Source organism: Solea senegalensis, linkage group LG5 (genome assembly GCF_019176455.1).
Source record: "Solea senegalensis isolate Sse05_10M linkage group LG5, IFAPA_SoseM_1, whole genome shotgun sequence".
In the NCBI taxonomy this organism is placed as follows: domain Eukaryota; kingdom Metazoa; phylum Chordata; class Actinopteri; order Pleuronectiformes; family Soleidae; genus Solea; species Solea senegalensis.
This window is the reverse complement of record NC_058025.1, coordinates 1,866,005-1,872,004: the sequence shown is the minus strand read 5'-3', so window position 1 is coordinate 1,872,004 and position 6,000 is coordinate 1,866,005. Positions and strand designations below refer to the sequence as shown.

Sequence of the window (6,000 nt, the reverse complement as noted above, 5' to 3'; positions counted from 1 at the left end):
CAACGTTTTCTGACATTTTACGGATCAATGATTGTGTGAAACGGCTCCTCTTGTTAATCCTTCAGATTATTCTTCTATCCGTGGCTTTGCGGTCATTTTTTGGTCCACGATGATAACCTGTAAACCCCCTTAGTTATTGTGCCACCTACTGGCAACAGGAAGTACACCTTCAGTAACATTTACATGAAGCTTTCAGGAGGCTGCTGTCGACACTTGCTATACTCCAAAAAAGCTAATTATTGCTGCCTCGTCTCTCTCTCTCTCTCTCTCTCTCTCTCTCTCTCTCCCTCACCTCACTTTTCTCTCCCGAGTCATTTTTTAAACATTTTAATGGCTGTGGTTCAGTGGTTTGAGTGTGTCCTCTCCTGACCAGAAAGTCTGGGGTTTGATTCCCAACATAAAGGTACAGTGTGTAAGATGCAATTGGGGCTGCTGTTTTGAGTTTAAATTCAAACGTCAAAAAAAAAGTACAAAATTAATTCAGTAATCGACGAGTAACTCATTAAAAACGCCTCAGTTCAGATATACAGCCTAGAAGTGCAAGAGCCTGCAGCTTGACCTTTACAGAAAAGTTAAATATTGATGCGTGTGGAAGTATTACGACCGACTCTGCCGACATCATCATCATCAGTAATGTCGTCACATGGTTCCTGTTTCATGGAAACCATGTTTCCACCAAACTTTCATTCATTCATCTGTTTTGGGAAAAGTGACGGCCTGAGGAACCACAGTGGACATCGTGTAGGACGTTACACTCCATCTTCTTCTTCGTTGGTTATTGCAGTTTGAAGCTGCTCTTCTTAATTTGCGTCGACGTTGTGAAGTCGACGTTTTACAACATCAACGCAGATTAAGAACACGCCCACTCTAGCTGGTTTGTCCCTGCAGGCTGCCGTAGAAACATGGCGGCCTGCATAAAGCAAGACCCTTTCCTTAATTACGTGAACGCGCTTCTTACAGTATAAGGCTACACAAACCGAGTGATTTATTTATTTTAAAGCAGTTATAGACTGACTTAAAACATACTTATGACTTTATTATATTTAATTTAATGTCTGCAAATAAACCCTTCTAAATGTTACACACCACGAGACCTTTGAGACGTGGAACAAAGATACAAGTTGGAATGTTTTATTCTGTCAAGGTGCACATGAACTGCATTGACCAGAGGGCACACACACACACACACACACACACACACACACACATGCATGCACACACACGCACACACGCACGCGAGGACCGTCCTCCAGGCTCTTTTTGACCTTTGTGTTCGATCTCTCTCTCAGAATCCAATCAGGCTGAAGTCTCCAGAGGGAGAACACAGAGCAGGAGGAGGAGGAGGAGGAGGGAGTGAAGTTATAGGAGTCCAGAGCCAGACAGCAACAGGAGCTCAACACACACGCGGTACACACACACACACACACACACACACACACATGCCGGTGGAGCCGGTGGAGCTGTGTTCAGTGTAGCGTGTGAGATGTTGCTGTGCAGCACCAGGATCAAAACAGTTCACTAGAGAGGGACGTGGTGGAGTACAAGTGTGTGTGTGTGTGTTTTCTGTCATAAACACTGACCTTGTCAGGACCAGGAGTACTCATGGAAACCAAAACCTGGTCCTAACGAGGCAGAATTGGTTAAGTTCAGGGACTAAGATTTGAATTGTGTTTAGGTTAAGGTTAAAGTTAGACATTAAGTGGTTATTAAGGCTTTTTTTGGTCAGTAAATCTTTAAATCTTTGTGAGGACCAGCCAAACTGTCCTCACAAAGTGCTTTTTCAGGGTTAAGACTTGGTTTTAGGGTTAGAATTAGGTTTAGCCTTCGGTTAGATGTGACGCTTAAGGTTAAGGTAAAGGGCTCGATCATAGTATTATGTCTATGAGTGTCCTCACAGAGTGTGTGTGTGTGTGTGTGAGATCTGTTTAGATGTGATCAGGTTTGTTTGCTTCATGCTACTTTGTGAGTGAAGAAGAAAGCAGGTGTGTTTACATCTGTTCGTCTATTTTTATGAACATTTGTTTATTTAAAAGAAAACTCCGAATGGAAACGGACATAATTGAGTGCAGTGGAAATAGTTTCCGCCAATAAAATAATAAAAAATAAAAGGACGTTCAGAAATAATGTGACTGAAACGTCTGTTTTTAACAATCAAAGAATTCACTGCTGATTTCCTGCTTTCTACTGACCCTAACCCAATATCATCTACCACTATAGCGATATTTAAATAGCCTACTAAGCTCAATAACACAAGCATAATAATGAACGAAATGTGTTCTTGTGGGTTTTATTAGCATCATGTAATCAAACTAGCATGTAAAGGGATAAAATCCTGATAATTATTCAATGATTGATCGTTTTGATATGAAATATGATCATAGAAATATAAAATATATTTTTATAGCGGTTTTTGGAAGTGGACATTTTTGTCCTTAATGACTTAAGAGGGTAGTAAATTAACATGAAGCCTTTCTATCTCACAGAAAAACAACTGCATAAACACTGATATTAGAATTTTTAGTCAACATAAATATTTTTAAAGTTTAAATAAACTTAAAAACCTAACTAATAAAGTATTGAAATGACACCTGGTGTTATACCAGTTACAAACTGGTGTATCTACTGTTCTCTCTGGTCAAACACCAGCTACTGCATTCAGATGTTGTCACTGGCTATTTTCATGCTACACACTTTTGTCACCTTCTTGTCTTTTGTCCCAGACTCCTCCTCCTTTCGATGGGCCAATTTTGGCCCACGGGCCCCACTTTGGGCAGCCCTAGTTTACGTGAATCACACTGCAAGTGAAAGTCTGTTCAGTCAAAATGAGGCTTCATCCTTCTGTGCTTATAAAAACTTGACATTTTGTGCCTAATATTTGCTTCACTGCAGTGAAACGCACATAAATGAGAGTTTTCACAGGGTTTTTTTTGAGAATATGGTTAAAATGTGCAATAATTTCATGTTGGCAAATTCTGACTGAAAGTAGAGATGGATGACATGATGGACGGACTGAGAGGCAGCAGAAGATGTGGATGTTACAGTATTCCTCTGTGTGTGTGTGTGTGTGTGTGTGTGTGTGTGTGTGCGACTCATATTTGCAGTCAGGGTCAGCGACGGAGGAGCTGAGATGGATGTTTCTCTCTCTCTCCTGTTTCACAACATTGAAAACATCAAACATTTCAGGTTCACAAGAGTGAAAATCAAGAAAGAATATTCAGAGACGGGAATTATATTCAATTATTTCTCCTCCTTCTTCTTCTTTTTTTTTTTTGGCTGACACAGGGGAAGTGAGTCGAGTTCATGCCGCAGAGTGACTCATCTTTTTTCTTTTCTTTTTTACTGACACTTGGACAAAATGGTGTGTTCATGGTGTTTGTGCACTCCAGCTTCTCCTGGATTCATGAGCTCTTCCTCCTGCAGGAGACAGAGTGCCACCTATTGGTGCCCAGTTGGCTTTAAAGAGCTTCACCATCGTGAGATAAGAGAAGATTTATGCGTGTGATCGCTGCTAAAACGTGTACTTTAACATTAACATACGCTGTATATTGAAGTATAGTGTATACAAGACAGTACATCATTGGTAAATAACTTTATGATCGTGTCAAAAACCATATATGATCAATAAAATAAAAAGAAAAACACAATAAAGAATTTAGCTGTGTAACGTTTACATATAAATCTATATGATCTGCAGCAGAAAAGTCAATAAAGGGATGAAATCTGAATGTGAAATTCACGTAGGCCGTGACTTTGACCTCGCACAGACTGTGGTCACAGCAGACTCCACTCGCCGGACAAATCATTAAAACTATGTCAAGGAAAAAACACCAGCGTGCTTAATAAAACAGGACCATTAAAATTCAAGCAAGGGTGGTAGTTACTCCACACACAATGGTCGTCTGCTTAATATACAGCAGCGGGGTTCGCGTGTGCGCTCGTGTGTGTGTGTGTGTGTGTGGTGTGTGTGTAAAAGCGCGGTGGTGTGGTGTGGGGCGGTGCGTGGCAAGCGCAGGTGGTAAGGCGGTGGGGCGGTAAGGCAGCGTGCGCGGTGTGTGCGCGGCGGCGGTAAGGCAGTGTGGTGGTGTGTGGTGGTAGGCGCTGCAGGTAAGGCGGCATCTGTAGGTGCGGCGCGGTGTGTGGTAAGCGCAAGCGTGGTGGCAGCTGCGCGCGTGCAGGTGGCGCATCCAGCTGGCGCTATGCAGGGGCCTCGCAGGTGGGTGTGCAGTGGTGGGGCGCAGGTGGTGGTGGGGTGTGTGTGTGTGTTCAGGCGCAGGGGTGGGGGTAAGGCGGTGGTGTGGGTGGCTGCCAGGCGTGGTGGTGGTGGTGGTAGTCGGTGGCCCAGGTGTGTGTGTGTGTCTGCGTGTGTGTGTGTGTGTGTGTGTATGTCTGTGCTGGTCTGTGGTGTCTGTGTGTGTGTGCTATGCAGGTGTGTTCAGGCGTGTGTGTCTTGGGCAGGCCCAAAAGCCCGCGAAACCGGTAGTGGGGGTGGTGTGGTGGTGTGGGTTCAGGTGTGTGTGTGTGTGTGTGTGTGTGTGTGTTCGTGCGCAGGTGTGGTGCGGCGCGGTGTGTGTGTGTGGTAAAAGTGTGTGTGTGTGTCCCACAGGCTTCGACGCTTGTAAAGATCGAGGTCTTTTTACGTTCTATCACCAGGTCAGAAAAAAACAAGCTGCTCCCACATTCATGAGTCCAGGTTTTAGACAGAGGACGAGTTCACCTGTCTCACTCTCCTGCTTCTGTCTTTCACCATCAGAAAACAACATCTGTACCTTCACACAGATGTACACCGTGGCACCCACACACCCCCCGCATCGCGCACCGTAAGTGTCGATGCTAGTTTCCAGCTGACATAAGTCCTGTTCGGACCACTAGCGGTGCCAGGATTCTGATTTTGATTGTGGGTGGGCCTCCAGAAGACTGGATGGGCCATTTAAAATAATAATAAATCATAATAAACGAGTTCCCCTTCGTCTCAGTAGCTTACCCGTGTGGCTGTTGTGACGCTGTCCTCAGCTCAGTGCTGAAGTGGCACTAAGCCTAACTTCATTTATCTCTGTTGAACACTCAATAATCAAATAGACTGAAACAGAATGATATCTTTGGACTCGCCTCGCTGGTGTGAGGCGGTGGCTGGAGAGGGCGGCCGAGCTGGACGCTAACTCGTCACTCAGCAGGAGTTTCCTCCTTTAAATGAAAACAACCTGCTGTGCCATGTCTATGTTGACGTGTCACATTAGCTAATAGCTACTGTCTGGGTTAAAATGGGTGGGATTCGGATTTAGGATTAGTTTTACCTGGGGAGGTGGAGTAATACCACAAGAGAGGAAATCGCAGTAAAACTACTGACCCGGCTACGCGCAAACTACTTTGCCCCGACTTCCCGGTAGCGCTCGATTTTTCGCGCGGCGGTCACCTCCTGTCGTCAGACAAACGTCGACACATATAACGTCTCGTTCCATGTTTGAAAATCTGCGGAAAACTACTTGTAAACAGGAGATGACGGAATATGTACGCACATATTTACTGACCACATAGATAACTACTTTTCTAGCTAACAATTTAGCTGAATAGCAAGCTCGACAGACGGTTAGTTAGTTATGTTTAGTTAGTTATGTTTAGTTAGTTATGTTTAGTTAGTTATGTTTAGTTAGTTAGTTAGTTACATAAAGAGATCAAAAGTCTCTTCAGTGTCAGGTTCAAGTTCATCAGGTTCATGGAGATTTGTGATTGGTGTGTGTGTGTGTATGTGTGTGTGTGTGTGTGTGTGTGTGTGTGTGTGTGTGTGTGTGTGTGTGTATGTGTGTGTGTGTGTGTGTATGTGTGTGTGTGTGTGTGTGTGTGTGTGTGTGTGTGTGTGTGTGTGTGTGTGTGTGTGTGTGTGTGTGTGTGTGTGTGTGTGTGTGTGTGTGTGTCAGTTCCAGCACTCAGGAGCTCCTAAACAGATCAGGTCATTGATGATCACATGGTGGAGATAATGGTCCAAACAAGTTCCAGCACTCAGGA

At 44.2% G+C, this 6,000-nt stretch overlaps 1 long non-coding RNA gene across 1 annotated transcript in view; it reads left to right on the top strand.

Moving 5' to 3' along the window:
• The first annotated feature begins 1,356 nt into the window (after positions 1 to 1,356).
• The window catches only part of LOC122769067, a 37,951-nt gene continuing 33,307 nt past the window's right edge, over positions 1,357 to 6,000 (top strand). The window contains exon 1 of the long non-coding RNA XR_006360404.1: positions 1,357 to 1,407. This is a non-coding gene — a long non-coding RNA (uncharacterized LOC122769067). The remainder of the gene's footprint in view (positions 1,408 to 6,000) is intronic.